The 23,807-nt window shown below is 39.7% G+C and overlaps 6 non-coding genes across 6 annotated transcripts; all 6 read right to left on the reverse strand.

Moving 5' to 3' along the window:
- Positions 1-20,705: 20,705 nt before the first annotated feature.
- LOC140869395 (5S ribosomal RNA) lies at positions 20,706-20,824 on the reverse strand. Its single transcript, XR_012146772.1, has one exon. It is a non-coding gene; the product is annotated as a 5S ribosomal RNA (ribosomal RNA).
- A 401-nt stretch (positions 20,825-21,225) lies between these two features.
- LOC140869149 (5S ribosomal RNA) lies at positions 21,226-21,344 on the reverse strand. The gene has a single exon (XR_012146538.1). It is a non-coding gene; the product is annotated as a 5S ribosomal RNA (ribosomal RNA).
- A 396-nt stretch (positions 21,345-21,740) lies between these two features.
- Positions 21,741-21,859, reverse strand: LOC140869325 (5S ribosomal RNA). The gene has a single exon (XR_012146704.1). It is a non-coding gene; the product is annotated as a 5S ribosomal RNA (ribosomal RNA).
- A 400-nt stretch (positions 21,860-22,259) lies between these two features.
- LOC140868945 (5S ribosomal RNA) lies at positions 22,260-22,378 on the reverse strand. The gene has a single exon (XR_012146341.1). It is a non-coding gene; the product is annotated as a 5S ribosomal RNA (ribosomal RNA).
- Positions 22,379-22,777: 399 nt separating this feature from the next.
- LOC140868124 (5S ribosomal RNA) lies at positions 22,778-22,896 on the reverse strand. Its single transcript, XR_012145556.1, has one exon. It is a non-coding gene; the product is annotated as a 5S ribosomal RNA (ribosomal RNA).
- Positions 22,897-23,298: 402 nt separating this feature from the next.
- On the reverse strand, positions 23,299-23,417 carry LOC140868907 (5S ribosomal RNA). The gene has a single exon (XR_012146305.1). It is a non-coding gene; the product is annotated as a 5S ribosomal RNA (ribosomal RNA).
- Between the last annotated feature and the right edge of the window lie 390 nt (positions 23,418-23,807).

A 23,807-nucleotide genomic window follows, 5' to 3' on the forward strand; every position in this document is an offset into this window, starting at 1 on the left:
GATTCTCTGTACATCCAGGCAGCATGAAGATGTATAAGGATCTTCGCTCTTGATTTTGGTGGAAAGGGATGAAGCGCAGTGTCTATCAGTTTGTGTCCCGATGCCTTGTGTGTCAACAAGTCAAGGCAGAGTTTAGACGACCCGGAGGGTTACTTCACAGCTTAGAGATTCCTGAATGGAAGTGGGAGCATGTGACGATGGACTTTGTCACCCACTTGCCCATGTCTTCCAAGAATTGTGATGCTATTTGGGTTTTCATGGATCGGCTGTCGAAGTCAGCGCATTTTCTTCCCTATAACCGCGATTACACCTTTGATAGGATGGCGCAATTGTATGTGCGGGAGATTGTTCGATTGCATGGGATTCCGTTGAGTATTGTCAGCGATAGAGATCCGAGATTCACTTCGAGGTTTTGGGGTAGTTTCCAGCGAGCCCTTGGTACTACCTTGAGCTTGAGTACGACTTATCATCCAGAGACGGGCGGACAGTCGGAGCATACTATTTGCACTTTAGAGGATATGCTTCACGCGGTGGTGATGGATTTTGGTCCAGCGTGGCATGATCATTTACCCTTGGTGGATTTCGCCTACAACAATAGTTTCCACCGCAGCATTGGCATGGCACCATTTGAGGCACTTTATGGACGCCGTTGTCGTACACCTTTGTTTTGGGACGAGGTTGGCGAGCGTCAGGTTGAGGGTCCTCAGATGATTCAGCAGATGATTGATGCAGTAGAGTTGATCCGACGCAGGATTAAGGCAGCCCAGGATCGACAGGCTAGTTACGCGAACACTCACCGCAGGACATTTCATTTTGAGGTAGGGGAATACGTTTTCTTGCGTGTGTCACCTTTTCGGAAGGTGATGAGGTTTGGTCGCAAGGGTAAGCTGACACCTAGATTTATTGGTCCTTTCGAGATTCTCGAGAAGGTTGGGGATGTTTCTTATCGTCTGGCCTTGCCACCCGATCTTTCGGAGATCCACAATGTGTTCCACGTGTCCTTGTTAAGGAAGTATGTGGCGGACGAGTCGCATATTTTGCATCCGATCGAGGTTAAGGTAGATCGAGATCTATCGTATTGTAACGCCCCAAAATTATCTTAATGGACTTTATTTGAGATAATCAAAGATTTTAGAAGTCGAGGGCCGATTCGATTTTGATCAGGGACTAGAATTCAATTTTTGGAATTTTCAGGGACTAAAACACAAATTTGGACTTAAATAGATATTTAAGCAAGATTTGACTCTCCTTTTTACTTCATCCTTCCCCTCCAAGCCGTCTCCCTCCATTGAAGGCGTCTCCAAAGCTTTCCAAGCTTTGTGATTTCCATTTTAGCTCGATCCGTCCGTTGGAATTTATTTCTGAAGGCAGATTAGCGATCACGTCTGCGAGAGCTTCATTCTATAGTAAGTTTTTCTTCGATCAGCTAGACTTCTATTTTCGGATGTTGTTAGAATCGATTGAGTTTGGAGTATGTTGATCTTGGCAGAGTTCTGATCGTTTATTCTCTGTCGGTTTTGAAATAAAGCGTCGTTCGGAATTGTTTTGATTTTTGGAAGATTATTTCGAAATTGGAAATTTTAGATTTGAAGGATTTGAATTGTTTTGATGATATTGAGATGATTATGAGTTTATTGAATTGATATCTTGCTGTTTGCATTTCCGGTTTGATCAGTTTATAGCCGTTATGCCGTCAGTTTGAGTTTTGGATATCGTTCAATATTTTGATCGTATCGAGTTTGATTGAGCTTTTGGATGTCGATATTGATCCTATTGACTTCTTATGATAGATTGAATTGAAGTCAGCAGAGTTGCGAGGTAGCAGCTTTGGTCAGTTGGAAGATTGAAGTCGGTAAAGTATCGATTTTCTTATTTATCGATTGAAGAAGTTGATTGAGTTTTTAAAGAGTTTGATTGGATATTGACTATTATCCTTGTTATTGATTTCATATTGAAGTACCTTCGAAGCGAATAAGGTAAAAGACGACTTAGAATTGAATGGAACGATTAACTCGAATTAAACTTTATTCGAGTGTTCCGAAGAAATCACATACTTGCTTGATTGAATGTTTATTTGAATTCATGAGATTATATATGCATTTATATTGACGAAATCATGTTTGAATGATTATTTGAATTGATAAATGAAAGCATGATTGAATGCTTATATGAACTGATGATTGAAATGATATTAGAATGCATGAGATGACATATGCATTCATATTGAGCCTTGATTCATTTCAATTTGATTAGACGATCTAGAAATTGTAGTTGAGTGACCTGGTTGGAGATTTTATACCTTGTCAAATAAACTCTCTATAATGCTCTGGAGTCTAGAGGATTAAAATATGTCTCGTCCACCTCGAGAGGGGAGTTCGGTGTGATTGTTGGATATTTTAACCTCGGGATCCCAAACCGAAGAAAGAAAGAAAAAAGAATTCCATTTGATTATCTGAGTCTGATAATCCAGAAGTTTTAAAGACATGCATATCATTTTAATTCAGTACTTGGATTAATTACTTGAATTCTATCTTGATGTGATAGATATATGGAAGTTGATACATGTCATGACTTGATATGTTTACTTGATTTATATCTGAAGTTGATATATGTTTTGGATTGATGCATGTCTGGATTGATATGTTTGATTGATACTGCATGATTGTCTCTTTTACTGGGAATATCAATTCTCACCGGATTATCCGGCTGTTGTCTTGTTTTTGTATGTGTGCATGGCAACAGTGAAAGAGTGGGTGCCCGGTGAGCCAACTTGTGGCTAAGGGCTTTGATGACTCTTTGTATAAACAATCTTTTGTTTAATATAATTTACACTTTTATTAATGGCAATGACTTTATCTTTCTTCATATTGTTATATTGTGATATACTATTGTTGTTTTGATAAAGACCTTGAATATACAATAGTGTATGTAAGATGTGGTAGAACATGGGGATGTCTATCATGAAACGCATCTTATAGTCACTGTATATTCTAAACTGTTCCTAGTCGATTGAGTCGTCCGATAATAAGGATAAGGATCGCTTGAGTTTGAGACTAGCATTTGCGATGCGGAGTACCACGTTTCATTGGTAAGGAACATAGAGATGTTCGAAGCATGCAAATAGATATTCATATGATGAATGATCGAACTACCCTATCCGGAATTTCCAAGTGGTTATCACTTATCGAGTGGATATAGTCCGCGGTTTTGGTTGTACACCATTAGTCCTTACTACTTGAAACATCATTGAGACTCTATATGCTAGTACTGTGCTTTGACTCGTTTACCGACTCTATTGGGGTCATCAGGTGTCGGGATTGGGTACAGTTACAACACATATAGGAGTCGATGCTTTGTTGTCAAGGATTCACCACATACTTGCGAGTGTGGATATCCTATGCGATCTGAGGAGATATTAGTGTGACGAATCTCTGGCCAGAGTACATGATGTGATTTAAGAAATGGTTTCTTAGTAGCACATGCGATGTCACTATTTGATCTTCAAGATGTATTGCATAGTTATCGAATCTCGAGCGACTCTCGATATACCAATGGTTGTTGATTCGATCGGGATATATGGATGAAGGGACCATACTGTACGCTAACCAAAATCTATTGGTTCTTGTAGGCACTATCAGTGATACGTAGGGAATCATGGGGCGATGTTGCTAGGCGCTCATACCATGATTCGATGGGCAAGTCGGAAATTGTTGTTCCGAGTCACAAGGAGTTGTGAGCCCACGGCTAGCTGTATCCCTGAACCATTGAGGGTCACACAGTGTAATGGATTTTTAATCCCCGTTGAGATAGTTAAATTTAATGAACGAAGAAGTTGGACTTCTTATTTAAGAGTAGAGGAGTAAGATTTCCTAAAATGACATAGGGATGGCCATTTTTGGAAATCACTGAATTCGGATTCAGAAAAATTTATCTTGACTTTAAAAGGTGCAGAAATGGTTTCTGTGCACATTGGTGAAATCGGTTTATCAATCGGAGTCACGATGAATTTTATATTAATTTCTGAACATGCGGGCTTTGCTTGTCGGGCTTGAACTTATGACTAATGGGCCCTAAGCTGTTAGTGGCCTACATTATAAATAAGTTATTGCAGTACAGAAATTAGACACAACAGGTCATAAAATAATTTTCGAAAACCCTAATTTTATTTTATTGTGGCCGCCGCCCCCTCTCCCTCTGCTTGAGAAAAATCCAGCCTGTGATTTTGAATTACAGTCTGGTTTAACGGATCAAATTCGTTAATCTCTTCGTAGAAACTTCTGATAGATTTTCTAGTGCAATCTATCAGAGGGATCGAATATCCGTTCGTGGACTTGATTGAAGAACAGTTCATCCATCAGTTCCAAGGATATACAACAAGAGCAGAGAAATCTATTGGTGTCCAAAATCTCGATTCGAGATTAAAGGTAAAAATTTTATAATTGTTATTTAATTTTTACACACACAATTTAATCGTAAGGTTGATACCTATTATGGAATCGTTCCATACAAAAATTTTAAACTTCCGCTGCACCGGGTATCAATCCTAATTGATCTGATCGCCGCGTTCTCCAACAGTGGTATCAGAGCCAGGTTGCTCAGATCAGGCGATTAAATTAATCGATTGTACAAAAATTTTTAGGCCTCGGTTTTTGAAACAAAATAAATATTTTAAAAATAAAAATATTTTTCGGGCAAAAACCCGGGCAGTGATTGGACCGCTGCCCGGGGTAGGGGCAGCGATCGTCGCTGCCCGGCCCGAGCCCTACGGGGCGCGGGCAGCCCGGGAATGTCCCGGGCGGCCCGCGGAAAAATTAATTTTTTAATTTTTAAATTAAATTTTAATAATTTAAAATTCTATTTTTGGTCCGATCGAAAATCGTTTTTGATTGGTCCACGAGGCGTCGGATCGAATTGTTCGAGTCCGGAAATTTTAAAATTGATTTTTGGATAAATTTGAATTTTTGGAAAATTTTAATATTTTATTCTTAAATTGAATTTTGAAATTAATTATTTTTGATACAATTGATGATAAGATATGATCTTATGGATATATTGAGTAAAATATGATTTTATGTATAAAATTGGATTTTATAGATAAAATATGATTTTATTTGATAAAAAGATAAAATATGATTTTGTATGTAAAATAAGATTTTATGTATGAAATATGATTTTATCCTTTTAAATTTAAATTGCCATTGCATGTTATCCAATAAATTAATTTTGAATTAAATGTTATTGGATAAGGATGATCGATTGCCATGACCAATTTTGTAGGTGTATGTTAGGAATTTACATTTGTTTTATTGTTGTTGGTTTTATTAATGGGCCTGGTTTATGGCCCAATATGAATGTCATATGTAATAAAAGTGGGCTTGGTTTATGGCCCGTTCCCACCCCTTAAAAATGTATCCCCTACTTGTCATTGTTATTTATTGTAAATACATTAGATTTAGTGGGAGATCAAGATTTGAAGATGGAGGTGGGCCCAGCAGACAATAAAGACAGAAGAAATGTAAATTGGAAGCAAATGTAATAGGATTGCATTGCATACTGCATATTACCTAGGATTGGACTAAGACTCGTGATTGGCAACCACGGGTCGATTAGAAATGGAATCGATCATCCTATATAATATGTGATATTATAGTTGTATGCATGTTTTAGACTAAATTGTGTGAATCCGGCAAGCATACAAAATTTTAAAATGATGAGACAAATTTTCAAAATTAAAACTCCTCATTTTAAATATGATTTAAAATTGATATCAAGATAAATAAAGGAAATTTAAAATTATTTAAATGTTCCTACTTTCCATCAACGATCAATGTATGAGATGCTACCCGCGGATACGGTCCGGCTCATATTATTGGGGGGGCCCGTTCGTCGGAAAGCTGTACATTGGATCGACACATGTTGTAAGTTGGGTGGAACTCCCATGGGACCGGCTCATATTATTGGGGGATCCACATGGCGACCGTCCATCACAACTTAATATTTATGGGTCATCTTGACATGTCACAATAAACGGCGTCATATTATTGGGCCCTTATTGGACATGAGGTAAAAACGTGGAGGTTGCTTTGGAAGCAATTGGGCTCTACCTTTTGAAAATTATGGTTGGCTGATATTATTCGGGACCATAATTTGTCAATTGGACTCCATGTTCTCACTAAGGAAAACAGTTTCCCGTTTTCACTAGAGGGTAGTGAAATCGTTAAAATAGTGGGAGTGAGATTCATAAAATAAATTTCGCCTATTTTATGTCTTAGTAAATTACTTAAACAATCATCGATAATTGTCTATTTCATCTCAGTAATCCACATGTTTCTATTCTCCAACAAAACAAACTTATTGGCGCAAACAATACAAAATGATTCCATAAGTTAAGATTGTCCTAAGTTTGGAAAAGATTTTCTAAGTGTTAGAAAAGGCTTCTCCGAAAACAGCCCCGGCTGGTGTAACTGCCGAAAGGTTGGCCGAACTAGAGAAATGGTTGGACCATGATCTCAAGGCCAAATGTTACATGCAAAATTGGACAAGTCTAAACAAGTTTGCCATTACTGCAAGAAACCCGGTCATTGGAAACGTAACTGCAAGGAATACCTCGAGCAGTTGCGAACTGCAAAGGGTATGTTTTACATTGAAATAAATTTTTTTCTTAATACTACTTCTTGGGTATTGGATACCAAATGTAGATCTCATATTTGCAATGAGTTGCAAATGATGACAAGAAGTCGCAGGCTTAGAATGGGTGAGACCCAGCTGAGGCTCGGAAATGGTTCCAGAGTTGAAGCTAAAGCTGTGGGAGATGTTTATTTATTTTTGCAGAACGGTTTTAAGTTACTTTTAAGAGATGTTTTATTTGTTCAGGATTTGATTAAAAACATTATTTCTATTTCTATGCTTGATAGAGATGGTTATTCTTGCAATTTTGTGAATGCGATTTGCAATATTTACAAGAATGAATGTTTGATTGGAAATGGACAACTTGAAAACGATCTATACAACTTAAAACTAAAAGACGTTCCAATAAATTATGTTGATAAACCGGCAACAACAAACAAAAGGAAAATCGATAGTCAAAACCCGGCAAACCTTTGGCATGCTAGGCTAGGTCATATTTCCTCAAGGAGGATGAACAAGCTAGTGTGAGAGGGCATGTTTGATATGTCTGATATTAACTCTCTACCTACTTGTGAATCCTGCCTAAAAGGAAAAATGACTAAATCTCCTTTTAAGGGGAAACCTGAGCGTAGTCAAAATCTGTTGGATTTGATCCATACAGATGTTTGTGGTCCATTTAGAGTTGGGACTCAATATGGCCACACCTACTTCATTACCTTTACTGATGATTATTCAAGGTATGGGTATTTATATTTAATGAAATATAAGTCTGAAGCATTTGAAAAGTTCAAAGAATTCAAGGCTGAAGTAGAAAACAAGCTAGGTAAAAGTATTAAAGCACTTCGATCGGATCGAGGTGGAGAATACTTGAGTACCGAGTTTTTGGACTATCTAAAAGAGAATGGGATTCTCTCTCAGTGGACTCCTCCTATGACACCACAGCTTAATGGTGTATCGGAGCGTCGTAATCGAACTTTGTTAGACATGGTTCGGTCCATGATGAGCTTCACTGAGCTTCCACCTTCATTTTGGGGCTATGCGCTTGAAACGGCGGTATTGTTGTTGAACAACGTCCACACTAAAGCAGTGGACAAAACACCATACGAGTTATGGAATGGCAAAGCTCCTAAGTATTCGTACTTGAGGATTTGGGGATGTCCTGCTTACGTGAAGCGGACAGTGGGAGATAAGTTGGATAGTCGATCCAGCTTATGTTATTTTGTAGGGTATCCGAAGAATTCAATCGGATATTATTTTTATTATCCTGCTGAAACAAAGGTGTTTGTTTCAAGGAATGCCACCTTCTTGGAGAAGGAGTTCTTATTGGATAAGAAAGGCGAGATGATGGAACTCGAAGAAATTCGAGAAGAACCCGAAATACAAAATAACGATCCTACACCTCAGGAACCATTGCTGGACACGCCTATACCTAGAAGATCCGAGAGGACTTCTAGACCTCCTATTCGATATGGTCTACTTCTTGAAGGGGATCAAGATGAACCCGATGTTGGATGTGATCCAAGAAACTTCAAGGAAGCAATTTCTGATGCGGATTCAAATTTATGGCTTGAAGCTATGCAGTCGGAAATAGATTCGATGCATACAAACCAAGTTTGGTCTTTAGTAGATCCTCCCGATGGAATTGTTCCAATAGCGTGTAAATGGATCTACAAGAGAAAGCTTGGGCCTGATGGTAAGGTATTGACCTACAAGGCGCGATTGGTGGCAAAAGGTTATACTCAAAGACAAGGAGTTGACTATGATGAAACCTTTTCACCAGTTGCAATGTTCAAGTCCATAAGAATCCTTATTGCCATAGCTGCATGGTATGACTATGAGATATGGCAAATGGATGTGAAGACTGCTTTTCTTAATGGAGACATTAAGGAAGAGATCTATATGAAGCAGCCTGAGGGGTACACATCCATGGGAAGCGAGCATAAGGTATGCAAGCTTCAGAGATCAATTTATGGTCTAAAACAAGGATCAATAAGTTGGAACCAGAAATTTGATGAAACAATAAAAGATTTTGGTTTCATCAAGAATCCGAAGGAACCATGCGTGTACAAGAAAGTAGTTAAGGATGCTGTGACATTCTTAGTACTTTATGTTGATGACATCTTACTCATTGGGAATGATGTAGGGATGTTGCAGTCAACAAAGATATGGTTATCAGGTAGATTCTCGATGAAGGATTTGGGTGAGGCATCCTATATTCTTGGGATACAGATCTATAGAGATAGATCTAAGAGAATGATAGGACTCACTCAATCAACCTACATCGACACCATATTGAAACGATTTTCAATGGATGGGTCCAAGAGAGGACATCTACCCATGTGTCATGGAGTTTCTCTATCCAAGTCTATGTGTCCCAAGACTGATGAAGAGATAGAGAAAATGACACATGTACCATATGCGTCAGCCATAGGTAGTATCATGTATGAGATGATATCTACCAGACCAGATGTAGCATTTGCTCTGAGTGTCACGAGCAGATATCAAGCTAATCCCGGTCAAATGCATTGGAAAGCCATGAAGGACATTCTTAAGTACTTACGAAGGACTAAGAATATGTTCATGGTATATGGAGGAAGAGAACTAAAATTGGAAGGCTATACCGACTCTAGCTTCTAAAGTGACGTGGATGACTCGAAGTCAACCTCTGGATTTGTGTTCATGCTCAATGGCGGTGCTGTCTCTTGGAAGAGTTCCAAGCAGGACACCACAGCGGATTCCACCACTGAAGCTGAATACATTGCAGCATCAGCTGCTGCTAAAGAGGCCGTTTGGATGAGAAATTTCGTCCAAGAGTTGGGCGTTATTCCTGAAGTTGTTGGTCCAGTCCCGGTGTACTGTGACAACACGGGTGCCGTTGCTCAGGCAAAGGAACGAAGGTCTCATCAAAGATCCAAACACGTACTGAGGAAATACCACATCATCCGGGAGATTGTGGAAAGAGGAGACATCACTGTCGAAAGAGTGGCCTCTGCAGACAATATCGCTGATCCACTTACTAAGCCCTTCCAGGACCATTATTTGACAAACATCGCGAAGCAATGGGACTGCGTAGTATGACTAGTTGGCTATAGGGCAAGTGGGAGATTGAAAGAGTGGGTGCCCGGTGAGCCAACTTGTGGCTAAGGGCTTTGATGACTCTTTGTATAAACAATCTTTTGTTTAATATAATTTACACTTTTATTAATGGCAATGACTTTATCTTTCTTCATATTGTTATATTGTGATATACTATTGTTGTTTTGATAAAGACCTTGAATATACTATAGTGTATGTAAGATGTGGTAGAACATGGGGATGTCTATCATGAAACGCATCTTATAGTCACTGTATATTCTAAACTGTTCCTAGTCGATTGAGCCGTCCGATAATAAGGATAAGGATCGCTCGAGTTTGAGACTAGCATTTGTGATGCGGAGTACCACGTTTCATTGGTAAGGAACATAGAGATGTTCGAAGCATGCAAATGGATATTCATATGATGAATGATCGAACTACCCTATCCGGACTTTCCAAGTGGTTATCACTTATCGAGTGGATATAGTCCGCGGTTTTGGTTGTACACCATTAGTCCTTACTACTTGAAATATCATTGAGACTCTATATGCTAGTACTGTGCTTTGACTCGTTTACCGACTCTATTGGGGTCATCAGGTGTCGGGATTGGGTACAGTTACAACACATATAGGAGTCGATGCTTTGTTGTCAAGGATTCACCACATACTTGCGAGTGTGGATATCCTATGCGATCTGAGGAGATATTAGTGTGACGAATCTCTGTCCAGAGTACATGATGTGATTTAAGAAATGGTTTCTTAGTAGCACATGCGATGTCACTATTTGATCTTCAAGATGTATTGCATAGTTATCGAATCTCGAGCGACTCTTGATATACCAATGGTTGTTGATTCGATCGGGATATATGGATGAAGGGACCGTACTGTACGCTAACCAAAATCTATTGGTTCTTGTAGGCACTATCAGTGATACCTAGGGAATCATGGGGCGATGTTGCTTAGCGCTCATACCATGATTCGATGGACAAGTCGGAAATTGTTGTTCCGAGTCACAAGGAGTTGTGAGCCCACGGCTAGCTGTATCCCTGAACCATTGAGGGTCACACAGTGTAATGGTTTTTAATCCCCGTTGAGATAGTTAAATTTAAAGAGTTAAATTTAATGAACGAAGAAGTTGGACTTCTTATTTAAGAGTAGAGGAGTAAGATTTCCTAAAATGACATAGGGATGGCCATTTTTGGAAATCACTGAATTCGGATTCAGAAAAATTTATCTTGACTTTAAAAGGTGCAGAAATGGTTTCTGTGCACATTGGTGAAATCGGTTTATCAATCGGAGTCACGATGAATTTTATATTAATTTCTGAACATGCGGGCTTTGCTTGTCGGGCTTGAACTTATGACTAATGGGCCCTAAGCTGTTAGTGGCCTACATTATAAATAAGTTATTGCAGTACAGAAATTAGACACAACAGGTCATAAAATAATTTTCGAAAACCCTAATTTTATTTTATTGTGGCCGCCGCCCCCTCTCCCTCTGCTTGAGAAAAATCCAGCCTGTGATTTTGAATTACAGTCTGGTTTAATGGATCAAATTCGTTAATCTCTTCGTAGAAACTTCTGATATATTTTCTAGTGCAATCTATCAGAGGGATCGAATATCCGTTCGTGGACCTGATTGAAGAACAGTTCATCCATCAGTTCCAAGGATATACAACAAGAGCAGAGAAATCTGTTGGTGTCCAAAATCTCGATTCGAGATTAAAGGTAAAAATTTTATAATTGTTATTTAATTTTTACACACACAATTTAATCGTAAGGTTGATACCTATTATGGAATCGTTCCATACAAAAGTTTTAAACTTCCGCTGCACCGGGTATCAATCCTAATTGATCTGATCGCCGCGTTCTCCAACAAACAGGTGGGGCAGGATCGAGTCAGAGACGACAGGGATAGAACGAGATTGAAGATTAGAAGTGAGACTTCGAGTTAGAATTGGAAATGCATGCCAATCTAGTTTATGTTTTGAAATCATGTTAGAATTCGAATGTATTGTATTTGATTTTGAAGTATGGAATATTAGAATCGATTGAATGATGAGTACTGAAGTTTATATGTTGATTGCATGTTGTTGAATTCAGAATTGAGCATGTTAGATTGATATTGGATTGAGTTGGTAAAGAAAGGCACACCCTGTTTTGTAATTTTTCTGGGCAGGGGGGTGCGCTCGATCCTAGGTTTTTGCGGGATCGAGCGCGGCCCCTGTTTTGTCCGAGGCAGAGAGTTGCACAGAGTGGTGCGCTCGATCCTAGCTTTTTGCCGGATCGAGCGCAGCACTTGAATTTTTCTCGGCAGATAATTCTAGAATATGGTGCGCTCGATCCTGGCTTTTTGCCGGATCGAGCGCAGCACTGTTCACCAAAAATAATTTTTTTTTTATTTCATTTGATGTCTTATCTTTTGGTCTTTGAATGGTTCTCGATAGGATTATCTCTCGATTAGATGATTAGAATCGGAGTCTCACATTAAGTGGTATCAAAGCAATAAGATTCTTGGACTGAATTTAGAATTGAGCGGGGTAGATTGAGCCCGCTTGAACTTAATTTCTCGCATGTGATTGATTAATTCTATAAGTCCGCTTGAACTTAATTTTTTGCATGTGATTGATTAATTCTATGATTGAAGAATATGCGAGCATGCTTTATGATTGAGAATTAATTGAATTACTTGGATATGTGATTTAAATTTTAAAGCATGAATTAATTGTGATACGAACTGTTTCGGGTTACTGGTTGCATTGAATACTCTAGAGATCGAATGAGTATGTCGAGTTGAGATTGTTGGACACCAGATAGATGTAATTGAGATATTGTGTCCTAATCCTCTTGAATCAGATTTTCTATTCGGAAAGTTTTGAACATGATTCAACTAGTAACAAACCCGATTGTACAAAATTGTTCTGTGACTGGACTGATGGATTTCACTCCGACACTGATGGAAGCATTACTGATGAGATTTCAGTCTGTTAACCCTTCAACTTTGAGGATTTCTGAGAATGAGTTTTGGTGTGAAAGCTGATTAGAAGTGATCGATCAGTTGTTTGATTCTTTTAAACTACAGCGACTAACGACGGATTCAGTTAGTTGGTTACCAACTGCAAGACATTGCGAAAAGTTGGTGGTTATCAAAGAAGAAAGCCTTAGAGAAACAAGGTTTGTTCGTTTCGTAGAGTTTGTTAAATCCGAGTTTCTGCGATAGGCTTTAGTACTTGCTCGAAGATTCACAGACTCTAACTGCTCTTGACGTTGATGAAGCAGGTAATTGTTCGATTTTAGTCTTTCGACTCTTTTGCTGTTAGATATTGATGCAACTTTTTCTTCTTATTGAGAAGTTAGATTAATACTTCCTCTACATTTGAGTATCTGAATTAGTTGCGGTGAGTTTAGTTCGAATTTTTGAACTTTGATTCGATGGGAGTTGATTGTACTAAATAGTACTATACTTCGGTTATCAGATTTGATTATATTATCGATGTAGTATATTAACCGAGTACAGGGCAACCGAGGTTGATTTCAGATAGTTGCCAGATTCAGATCCGAGACGATAGACGAATGGATTTCCTCCGGTAAAACTCCTGAATTAAGAATTCCTTTCTTATTGATTGTTGATTACCGTTTGTTACAGAATGGTACGGAGGAATGTTTGATGTATGTAGATGATGTCTTCAATCAGCCCGTGTTGGTTGATTTATCAGAGATGTTAAGTTTGCTGATGTTGTTCTAGTGGAGATTCCAGATTTACCTCCGAGTCGAGAGGATGAGTTCAACATTAATTTTAGATCAGACATCATCGACTGATAATCTGAAGGGAAGAGGTTTCAGAGATCAAATTCGAAATGAGGTACGACCGATTTGAATTTTTTTTTATCGTACAGATTGAATTGGAATTGCATCTGCAATGTTTATGAGTCCTTTGAACCAAATCTTTCAGAGATTTATAGATGAGTTCTTGAATATTCTTATCGATGAATCTTTTATCCTTCGAAGAGCCATATTGATCTTTCAGATTCTTTAAGAATTGTTCGCAGATTTGCATGCCGATCAATTATGCTATTCTTCTGACGTCTGAATCTTTTGAGACCGAGTTGTATTTTCCTCCAACTTTCTCTGGGAATATGGAATTTTGTTGAATACCTCAAGACTAGAGCTGATATGAAATGATTGGTTCGACGTCCTTATCTGAATTTGAAGATTCTTGGATTTAGCGAGTGCTATCGCGAATCCTTTGAGGAGTTATTATTGTTGATTAGACGAATACTCAGCAGATTATTCTCTTCTGTTCAATGTATCTTTGGTGATCTTTTGGTGCTTTCCACTTCTTCTTATTGAGTATTGAGACTTATTCTTGTTCAGAAGAAATCAGTATTATCTTGAGCATCGAAGAATTTGAAGACGCTCGAGACGCAATGTTAGTTACGATTTTAATCTCACATAGATCTTATTGCTTGAAAGATTTCAGTAATCTATTCTTATCTAGGAAGATAGAAGTTTTGATTGTCGCAGTCCGAACTGATTTTGTTTTGGGAGAGAGAGTTTTAGAGGATTATTTTTCTGACTGCGAATTTTTATTGTTATCTGGAGAACTGATGGTAACCGCTAAGATAGATCAGATCTGAGTATAATATGAGTTTCAGGGTTTTAGTGATGCCTTTTAGCGTATAACTTTTGTTGTGCCAGATGTTTCGGTTTGAGATAGAGTATCAAGAGATTTGCACTTTGAAGTTTATTCAGAGTTCTTCCAGATGATCGGAAGATGTTTGATGAATTGAGGAATCAGATCGAATAGAGGATGATGAAGCATGAAGTTCGAAGTATAGCTTCTGATGTTTTGAATTGCCAGCAGTCAGAGAGAGAGCGATCCGATTTTTTGTTGTACAGTCTTTTCTGATTCAGAAGGGAATTGAGATCGCATTTTGATGATTTTCGTGGCAAGGCTACTTTGTTGAGTCTGAGATGAGATGTCACCTGAGTATCGTTGATCGAGTGATGGAATACTCTGTTAAGAAATCTCGATTCTAAGAATTCTTGTTTTATTCTGTAGAATGACTGTTGTTACAGAATAATATGAACGAACTCTCGAAACTTTACAGTTGATGTATTTTATTGTAACCTGAACTGGTTGATGTGCCAGTGGTTATTGAACGAATGAAGTTGTTCGGATTGAACTTCTAGATTGGTCCCGATTGTCAGAACGAGTTCGACACTGATTTGAGATTCAAATTTTTTTTTTATCTACAGGAAGTTTGTGAAGTGAGCTTTCTCAGAAGCGTTTCCGATTGAGGTATGGCCATTTTGAGCTTTTGACAGGCCGTTTTATTTGAAGAATACTCCTGTATTGTTGAAAAATTTTCTGTTGATCGAATCTCTCAGAAGTATGAGTTGAAATTAGGAGTTCTTATTGATGAATTCTTGTTTTCTGGATGTGAGAATTGTACTGATCGTTCAGTGCTTCAATCTTTTCAGAATTGTACGCCGATCATTTGTAGACTAATCTCGACGTTTGAAATTCTGATTGAATCGAATGAATTTCTTTGATCTGTTTATCTGATAATGGAATTTCTGATTATTCGTTCTTCTGTATTCTGAGTTTTAGTACTGACAATCTTGCAGTACTTGGTTTTCTTCTTATTGAGATTTCTGTTTTGAATCTTTTTAGCAGAAGGAGTGAATGCAGCAATTGATGTTTAGAACCAAAGAATTTGTTCTTATTTTATCTACTGCCTGATTTTGATTGACCGATAGACAAGATCCGTTATAGTTTTCTGTACAGAATGATTATGATGTAGAGGAGAGAATGAATATAGGTTGTCAGATGTCATGAATTGCCGAAGTCTGTCAGTTTATACTGAGATCCTTGATGCATTGTCCTTTCGACATAGACTTCGAAGAGAAATTTGTTGTTGAATTCATCTACTTTCGATTCGATACCCTCAAAACGACGGACAGCAAGATCAGATGAGTCAAACTTTAGAAGAATTGCATTGAGTAGTAGTGCTCGACTTAGCACTAGTTGACAGAAATTCTTGATGTTTGTGAAAATTTCGTGCAATGACAGAGTTTGACGAGTTATTGGAGGCACGTTATAGAAGTTGTACGAGGAGAGATGAAGATATCCTTGCTTTTGTTATGAACTTTTGTGTCATAGGATTTAGAACGAAAGAAGATTCGAATTGTGGCTGAGTTTAGAAGAATTTTCTGACGAGGATTAGATGACTTTTGATAGACAAACGGAGTGTTGATGAATTATTCGACTAGAGTTTCTGACTTTTCTGATTGATTGAGATGTTGAGCTGTTGAGACGAACGATTCATAGTTTGATTGGAAGAAGATTCTGGACTTAGTTCCAAGATGTAAATTCTTATTGCGGTCCTTTGACTAGATCCTCGACCTTGTGATAGAACAATGATTGATTTTGAGGACGAAATCGATTCTTAGAGGGGGAGAATTGTAACTCCCCAAAATTATCTTAATGGACTTTATTTGAGATAATCAGAGATTTTAGAAGTCGAGGGCCGATTCGATTTTGATCAAGGACTAGAATGAAATTTTTGGAATTTTCAGGGACTAAAACGCAAATTTGGACTTAAATAGATATTTAAGCAAGCTTTGACTCTACTTTTTACTTCATCCTTCCCCTCCAAGCCGTCTCCCTCCATTGAAGGTGTCTCCAAAGCTTTCCAAGCTTTGTGATTTCCATTTTAGCTCGATCCGTCCATTGGAATTTATTTCTGAAGGCAGATTAGCGATCACGTCTGCGAGAGCTTCGTTCTATAGTAAATTTTTTCTTCGATCAGCTAGACTTCTATTTTCAGATGTTGTTAGAATCGATTGAGTTTGGAGTATGTTGATCTTGGCAGAGTTCTGATCGTTTATTCTCTGTCGGTTTTGAAATAGAGAGTCGTTCGGAATTGTTATGATTTTTGGAAGATTATTTCGAAATTGGAGATTTTATATTTGAAGGATTTGAATTGTTTTGATGATATTGAGATGATTATGAGTTTATTGAATTGATATCTTGCTGTCTGTGTTTCCGGTTTGATCAGTTTATAGCCGTTATGCCGTCAGTTTGAGTTTTGGATATCGTTCAATATTTTGATCGTATCAAGTTTGATTGAGCTTTTGGATGTCGATATTGATCCTATTGACTTCTTATGATAGATTGAATTGAAGTCAGGAGAGTTGCGAGGTAGTAGCTTTGGTCAGTTGGAAGATTGAAGTCGGTACATTATCGATTTTCTTATTTATCGATTGAAGAAGTTGATTGAGTTTTGAAAGAGTTTGATTGGATATTGACTATTATCCTTGTTATTGATTTCAGATTGAAGTACCTTCGAAGTGAATAAGGTAAAAGACGACTTAGAATTGAATGGAACGATTAACTCGAATTAGACTTTATTCGAGTGTTCCAAAGAAATCACATACTTGCTTGATTGAATGTTTATTTGAATGCATGAGATTATATATGTTATATTGACGAAATCATGTTTGAATTATTATTTGCATTGATGAATGAAAGCATGATTGAATGCTTATATGAACTGATGATTGAAATGATATTAGAATGCATGAGATGACATATGCAATCATATTGAGCCTTGATTCATTTCAATTTGATTAGACGATCTAGAGATTGTAGTTGAATGACCTGGTTGGAGATTTTATACCTTGTCAAATAAACTCTCTATAATGCTCTGGAGTCTAGAGGATTAAAATATGCCTCGTCCACCTCGAGAGGGGAGTTCGGTGTGATTGTTGGATATTTTAACTTCGGGATCCCAAACTGAAGAAAGAAAGAAAGAAGAATTCCATTTGATTATCTGAGTCTGATAATCCAGAAGTTTTAAAGACATGCATATCATTTTAATTCAGTACTTGGATTAATTACTTGAATTCTATCTTGATGTGATAGATATATGGAAGTTGATACATGTCATGACTTGATATGTTTACTTGATTTATATCTGAAGTTGATATATGACTTGGATTGATGCATGTCTTGATTGATATGTTTGATTGATACTGCATGATTGTCTCTTTTACTGGGAATATCAATTCTCACCGGATTATCCGGTTGTTGCCTTGTTTTTGTATGTGTGCATGGCAACAGGTGGGGCAGGATCGAGTCAAAGACGACAGGGATAGAACGAGATTGAAGATTAGAAGTAAGACTTCGAGTTAGAATTGGAAATGCATGCCAATCTAATTTATGTTTTGAAATCATGTTAGAATTCAAATGTATTGTATTTGATTTTGAAGTATGGAATATTAGAATCGATTGAATGATGAGTACTGAAGTTTATATGTTGATTGCATGTTGTTGAATTCAGAATTGAGCATGTTAGATTGATATTGGATTGAGTTGGTAAAGTAAGGCACACCCTGTTTTGTAATTTTTCATGGCAGGGGGGTGCGCTCGATCCTAGGTTTTTGCGGGATCAAGCGCGGCCCCTGTTTTGTCCGAGGCAGAGAGTTGCACAGAGTGGTGCGCTCGATCCTGGCTTTTTTTCGGATCGAGCGCAGCACTTGAATTTTTCTCGGCAGAGAATTCTGGAATATGGTGCGCTCAATCCTGGCTTTTTTCCGGATCGAGCGCAGCACTGTTCACCAAAAATAATTTTTTTTTTATTTCATTTGATGTCTTATCTTTTGGAATTTTAATGGTTCTCGATAGGATTATCTCTCGATTAGATGATTAAAATCGGGGTCTCACACATATGTAGAGAAACCCCTGCGGATTCTTGGCAGGAAGGACAAGGTACTTCATAACAAGCGCATACCATTGGTTATGGTACAATGGCAGCACAGAGGTACAGAGGAAGCTACTTGGGAGTTGGAGAGCCGGATGTTAGCCGAGCACCCCGAGTTATTTTGAGATTTTGTACTTCTTTGTATCGAGTTTGTACTTGTTCAGTTGTAATAAAGAACATTTGGTTGGCTATTTATGTTTTCCTCTAAGACTTAAATTTCGAGGACGAAATTTCTTAAGTGGGGGAGAATGTAGTAACCCGCATTTCTAATTAGTGATTAATGAGTAATTAATCACGTGATCATGTTTAGATTAAGTAAAACATGATTAGGTAAGTTCCTGTTGGGATAACGGACTTCAGAAATGGATTCAGAGCACTCGAATTAGTTGAATTGGTTCAGCAGGATCGGACGGTCCGAAGAGGAAGTTCGGACGATCCGAAGTGGATCGGAAGCTCCGTGCCAGGATCGGAGGCTCCGATCGAGATCGGACGCTCCGTCGGCAAGATCGGAAGCTCCGATCTGGACCAGGTCACACGTCATCGCTTACATCAGCAAGGTGATGTCATGGCTGACGTAATATTGAGCGATCGGATGCTTCGAAGGTGCGATTGGAGGTTCCGATCGAGTTCGGACGGTCCGAACCAGGTTCGGAGGCTCCGAACGTTGCCTATAAATAGAGGGTCCGAGAATTCATTTTCTCGCACCAATTTCCTCTCTTCTCTCTGATTCCTAAGCCTTCTAACTCAGATCTAGGGAGATCTAGGCATCCTACGGGGAATCCGGAAGTGGCTTAGTGATCTAGACGTTGTCGCGGAGCTACGACCTAGTTTTGAGGCTATCGACAGCAAAGGGCTAACGACGGACGCAGGTATAGCTTTGGCATTCTAAAAATATTTAGGAGTATGCAATAGCTTAGTTAAAGCTTTTAGAGCTTAATTGTTGATGCATGGATATTTGCATTGTAGTAGCAGTAGACTGGACTAGTAGGCTTGGAGTCTAGGTCAGAGGAGCTAAGTTTGACCAGCAGTGTTAGAGGTACGTAAGTACTAAACGAGATAGCCGGCATGATATATTTGCTTATATGTTGCATGAGTATGTGCTATATGTTTTATCATGTTTTAGCATGTTTTACCGTCTTAGCACATACATGATTTTACGTGTGACTGCATCCGGAGAGATGTGAGTCATTGACAGTCTCCATAGGGAACGATGATCTCATTTTGGACTCGAGTCAGGCATGACAGTTTCCATATGGGACTTCTATCCTATTTTGGATTCGGGTCAGGATGGGGTTGGCTCAGCCCTGATATGGAATTTACGAGTACCCCGCGGAGTAGCTCTCTAGCCGGTACTGTATATTCTCGGCGCCATGAGCAAGTGTTTTCACTTGATTTTTAAATCATCTGTGTGTGCATATTTGTATTTATATCATTGCTTCGTATTGAGCATTCTAGCTCATGCCCCTGTGTTTGGGTATTGTATACCTTGTGGCGGGGCAGGTTTGAGGCTAGACGGTCCAGGCGGCTCTCAGCAGGATTGAGCTTTGGGGAGTGCGAGGTAGTAGAGGGTAGGGATTTTTTTACCCTGAACATTCAATTTGGTTGTATAACAGTATTTATACACTTGTGGTAGCATCGGTTGTATTCTGCCGATTGGATTTGTTGTACTTTAATTTATCCGCACTTTACGCTTTAAGCTTTTATTGCGTGTGCTTTTACTATAACTCTGATTAGGTAGTGGATCCGGGTTGGGTCACTACAACTGCTCTCGCCCAAGCACGCTTAACTTCGGAGTTATGATGGGATCCGGTGCATTAGTGCTGGTATGATCGCACCCAACAGTGAATGAATTCTTTATTGTTTTTCTCTCGAATTGCGGATCGGAGGAACATGAGCTGCAGTTTCAAACGGACATAACTTTCGATCGGCTTAGAGTTACGAGAGCTTCAGCCTGCTCACGCAAAGCTCCTATCAATACCTATAGCAAGTATCTCGGTCTAAGAGACGGAGACGCTCAAATTACAACCCGAAGATGGTCTTTCGGGGCGTTTTTCCCGTAGGACATTTTGGGACCCACCGAAGCGGCCCACGTCACCCAGATCGCACGTTCACGTCGTGTGATTAAGTCTAATTGCATCTTTTCAATCCATAGATTGGACTGAAAGAGTCGGAAATAGGACGGCGAGGAATCGGAAAAACAAGAAGTACGAGTAAGAAAAAAAGAAATTAATGAAAAAGGGGTGCAACACGAGGACTTCCCAGGGGGTCACCCATCCTAGTACTGCTCTCGCCCAAGCACGCTTAACTTCGGAGCTCTGATGGGATCCGGTGCATTAGTGTTGGTATGATCGCACCCAATAGTGAATGAATTCTTTATTGTCTTGTCTCTCTAATTGCGGATCGGAGGAACAGGAGCTGCAGTTTCAAACAGGCATAACTTTCGATCTGCTGAGAGTTACGGGAGCTTCAGCCTGCTCACGCGAAGCTCTTCTCGATACCTACAGTGCGTATCTCGGTTTAAGAGACGGAGAAGCTCAAATTCAAACCCAGAGATGGTCTTTGGGGGCATTTTTATCGTAGGGCGCGCTGGAACCCACCAAAGTGGCCCGCATCACCCAAATCGCACGTTCACGTCATGTGATTCAGTCTATTGCATCTTTTCTATCCGCGGATTGGATTGAAAGAGTCGGAAATAGGACGGAGAGGAATCGGAAGAAAAGGATGTACGAGTAAGAAAAAAAGAAACTAATAAAAAAAGGGGTGCAACACGAGGACTTCCCAAGGGGTCACCCATCCTAGTACTGCTCTTTCCCAAGCAAGCATAACTTCGGAGTTCTGATAGGATCCGGTGCATTAGTGCTGGTATGATCGCACCCAACAATGAATGAATTCTTTATTTTTTTGTCTCTCGAATTGCGGATCGGAGGAACAGCAGCTGCAGTTTCAAACAGACATAACTTTCGTTCTGCTGAGAGTTACGGGAGCTTCATCTTGCTCACGCGAAGCTCTTCTCGATACCTACAGCGCGTATCTTGGTCTAAGAGAAAGCTCAAATTCAAACCCGAAAATTGTCTTTGGGGGAATTTTTCCCGTAGGGTGCGCTGGGACCCATCAAAGTGGCCCGCGTCACCCAGATCGCACGTTCACGTCCTGTGATTCAGTCTATTGCATCTTTTCTATCCGCGGATTGGACTGAAAGAGTCGGAAATAGGACAGAGAGGAATCGGAAGAACAAGATGTACGAGTAAGAAAAAAAGAAACTAATAAAAAAAGGGGTGCAATAAGAGGACTTCCCAGGGGGTCACCCATCCTAGTACTGCTCTTGCCCAAGCAAGCATAACTTTGGAGTTCTAATGGGATCCGGTGCATTAGTGCTGGTATGATCGCACGCAACAGTGAATGAATTCTTTATTTGTTTGTCTCTCGAATTGCGGATCGGAGGAACAGGAGCTGCAATTTCAAACGGACATAACTTTCGATCGGCTGAGAGTTACTGAAGCTTAAGCCTGCTCACGCGAAGCTACACTCGATACCTATAGTGCGTATCTCGGTTAAAGAGACGGAGACGCTCAAATTCCAAAACGGAGATGGTCTTTCGGGGCATTTTTCCCGTATGCGCGCTTGGACCCACCGAAGCAGCCCGCGTCACCCAGATCGCACGTTCACATCGTATGATTCAGTCTATTGCATCTTTTCTATCCGCGGATTGGACTTAAAGAGTCGGAAATAGGACGGCGAGGAATCGAAAGAACTAGAAGTACGAGTAAGAAAAAAAGAAATTAATGAAAAGAGGGGTGCAACACGAGGACTTCCCAGGGGGTCACCCATCCTAGTACTGCTCTCGCCCAAACACGCTTAACTTCGGAGTTCTGATGGGATCCGGTGCATTAGTGATGGTATGATCGCACCAAATAGTGAATTGATTCTTTATTGTTTTTCTCTCGAATTGCGGAACGGAGGAACTGGAGCTGCAGTTTCAAACAGATATAACTTTCGATCGGCTTAGAGTTACAGGAGCTTCAGCCTGCTCACGCGAAGCTCCTCTCGATACCTACAGCAAGTATCTCGGTCTAAGAAATGGAGACGCTCAAATTACAACCCGGAGATGGTCTTTAGGGGCGTTTTTCACGTAGAGCACGCTAGGACCCACCAAAGCGGCCCGCATCACCCAGATCGCACGTTCACGTCGTGTGATTAAGTCTATTGCATATTTTCTATCCGCGGATTGGACTGAATGAGTCGGAAATAGGACGGAGAGGAATCGGAAAAACAAGAAGTACGAGTAAGAAAAAAAGAAATTAATTAAAAAGGGGTGCAACACGAGGACTTCCCAGGGGATCTCCCATCCTAGTACTGCTCTCGCCCAAGCGCGCTTAACTTCAGATTTCTGATGGGATCCGGTGCATTAGTGCTGGTATGATCGCACCCAACAGTGAATGAATTCTTTATTGTTTTGTCTCTCGAATTGCGGATCGGAGGAACAGGAGCTGCAGTTTTAAATGGACATAAATTTCGATCTGCTGAGAGTTACGGGAGCTTCATCCTGCTCACGCAAAGCTCTTCTCGATACCTACAACGCGTATCTCGGTCTAAGAGACGAAGAAGCTCAAATTCAAACCCGGAGATGGTCTTTGGGGGAATTTTTCCCGTAGGGCGCGCTGGGACCCACCGAAGTGGCCCGCATCACCCAGATCGCACGTTCACGTCATGTGATTCAGTCTATTGCATCTTTTCTATCCGCGGATTGGACTGAAAGAGTTGGAAATAGGACGAAGAGGAATCGAAAGAACAAGATGTACGAGTAAAAAAAAAAGTAACTAATATAAAAAAAGGGTGCAACACGAGGACTTCCCAGGGGATCACCCATCCTAGTACTTCTCTTGCCCAAGCACACATAAATTCGGAGTTCTGATGGGATCCGGTGCATTAGTGCTGATATGATCGCACCCAACAGTGAATGAATTCTTTATTTTTTTGTATCTCGAATTGCGGATCAGAGGAATAGGAGCTGCAGTTTCAAACAGACATAACTTTCGATCGGCTGAGAGTTACTGGAGCTTCAGCCTGCTCACGCGAAGCTCCACTCGATACCTATAGTGCGTATATCGGTTATAGAAACGGAGACGCTCACATTCCAAAACGGAGATGGTCTTTCGGGGCATTTTTCCTGTATCTCCCGCTGGGACCCACCGAAGCGACCCGCGTCACCCAGATCGCACGTTCACATCGTATGATTTAGTCTATTGCATATTTTTTATCCGCGGATTGGACTGAAATAGTCGGAAATAGGACGGAGAGGAATCTTAAGAACAAAAAGTACGAGTAAGAAAAAAAGAAAT

This window comes from Henckelia pumila, chromosome 4 (assembly GCF_033568475.1).
Source record: "Henckelia pumila isolate YLH828 chromosome 4, ASM3356847v2, whole genome shotgun sequence".
NCBI classification, from domain to species: domain Eukaryota; kingdom Viridiplantae; phylum Streptophyta; class Magnoliopsida; order Lamiales; family Gesneriaceae; genus Henckelia; species Henckelia pumila.